The sequence below is a fragment of the Mizuhopecten yessoensis genome, unplaced genomic scaffold (assembly GCF_002113885.1).
Source record: "Mizuhopecten yessoensis strain PY_sf001 unplaced genomic scaffold, ASM211388v2 hete_36062234, whole genome shotgun sequence".
NCBI classification, from domain to species: Eukaryota; Metazoa; Mollusca; class Bivalvia; order Pectinida; family Pectinidae; genus Mizuhopecten; species Mizuhopecten yessoensis.
In genome coordinates this window covers 1-2,204 of record NW_018483243.1, presented here as the reverse complement: position 1 = coordinate 2,204, position 2,204 = coordinate 1, and the positions used below count along the sequence as shown (strand labels likewise).

The following is a 2,204-nucleotide window of genomic DNA, read 5'->3' as shown; positions in this document are numbered from 1 at the left end:
ATTGGTCGAAATTTAGATGTTGTCTGATTCTGCCTAAGTCCTTAAGTCCAACAGGGGTCGTTTGGGGGACCTTTGTAACGGCCACCTGTTACAATTATTACTAGTTACCTGTATGTGTTTATTCCCACCGCTATCATTACAAAGTACTATGTAGAAAGACATCTTACCTGTGGCGACGACAATATCAGTGACTCTATCACAACTTGTACATACAACACTTGGTTTCTGAAAAGTACCAAATGGTATAAGGATCGGTGGTGATGTTAACCTGGTGTCGTTGTAAGCTTCCTGTGGATAGGTCCGTATCCAACTGCTACCACATTTTTTTCCCAGACTTGACCATGTGACGTAGTATCCAGTTTGGTTCTGTATCAGGCGGACATCGTGGGCACACGGTTCTGGATCGGAGCAAGAGGAATATAAGGTCAAGTGAAAAAACAGGAGAATCAACAGATATTTGATTGATCAACAGGTTTCAGATATACATCAAATCATATGACTAATCCGGATACTTTGGCGCTTCATATCGTTATTGTTTCAGGATACTTTAAATCAACCAGATGACATATAACCAACAGGAGCAGAATAATTAAAAAAGTGAAATGAATACGACAACGTCAGTAGATTTAGCCTGTGTTTTATGTTACTGCCTCGTGTAGACGAGTAGATGAATGTAGCATGTTAACAGGAATAATTAACAGAGGTACACCATTCTAGTATCGACAATGAACATTGTTACATACCTCCTGAGGTGAGTGTGATCCAGACAATGGTAACAATCGCTATACACCACAGCACTGTATCTCTGAACATTGTAGACACTGGAAATATATCTGTGTGATCACAATTGTCTACACGCTTACTTTACTGTAGCTGGTCGTCTGAAGTCCATACACATACTTCCGGATTGGGGCTCGTCTTTTCTTAAGGACACTTAAACAGACATATAACTCTCTGACACAAATGCACCCGACCTCGCATCACCAGGATGCGTAAGCTTTGCACGCCCCAATATGCGATATATGTGTTGATTTCTAAGAGTTAGGAGGATAACGTGGGAATATCAGTGCCAGATAATGCTAACAAATCAAACTAAACAACAGCTAGGACTGGCTATAGTCCTGTTAATGGGCATGGGGATAAGTAACACAGTACCCTGTTGGGGTCCACGACCCAGAATTGTCAGCTCCTAGTATGGACACGACGCTATTATAGTGTAGTTAATAAAGAGCCATAAAGTTAACACTACTTAGCGTATAGTTATGTGTGGGCAAAAAATAGTTATTTTATGTGTAATGACATCACGCAACACACTAAATTCCTGAGCAGAGTAAACACACCATCCGTAAGTAATGTGTGTAAGAAGGGAACGTCACGTGATCTACAGCGCCGTATAATAAAGAAAGTAAAATAAATCTCTGTGTGTTTGTTAGTAATAATAATGACAACATGTTCCTATATATCAAGGGTGACATGACGTATGGAAATCCTTTTAACAATACGGCCCTTCAGTAGTGCATGTGCATAGCATGTTTAGTTACAAACGTTATATACTCACACAGTTGATACTACACAGGTACATCAGTACAGTTATTTCAGGTAATTCTTCCTGAAAACATTTACATGTCGGCATTTCTAGCATTGTTTAACCAATTATACAACACAGAACAAAAACAAGTTAGAGACTGTTTATAGTTTCAATAGCTACAAAGCATGCGAACCGGCTTTTATACATGAAGAACGGAAAAATCTAAAGGTCATAAGCTTGTGTAAAAGCACCAGGCACTTTAACTGCGCAGGCAATACTGAGTACATATGTTATTTGACTTTAATCGTGTTTTAAGCCATTTATCAACAATATTTCGTAGGGTTGTCTGTTTAAAATGAAACCAAAGTGACAGTCACTTATACGTGTTGCTTAGACCAGATAACACAGACACAGGTCTGGAGTCATCTGCTTTAAAATGGGGCCGCCCTCGGCCCTTTTCTACTATGTTGGAACTCAGATATGAGTTTTCTGTCTCAGACTTATCAACTCGGATAAATTCGACTTCCCTGTCAATGTTAGCACCAGTGTTACAGAAATAAAACAAACTTTATTGGATAGCTTTAATTAGACTATTGTAATTGTAACCAAACATTCACCTCCTCCGAGGGTTTTTTTCTCAGAGAAAGGCTCGAGGTGTTCCGGATGTTACCTTTAC

General features: G+C 39.3%; 1 long non-coding RNA gene across 1 annotated transcript; it reads right to left on the bottom strand.

The window, feature by feature from the left end:
• Positions 1-328: 328 nt before the first annotated feature.
• Positions 329-1,229, bottom strand: LOC110444208. Its single transcript, XR_002462214.1, has 2 exons — positions 744-1,229; positions 329-398 (listed from the first exon to the last, which is right to left on the bottom strand). It is a non-coding gene; the product is annotated as an uncharacterized LOC110444208 (long non-coding RNA).
• Positions 1,230-2,204: the final 975 nt, after the last annotated feature.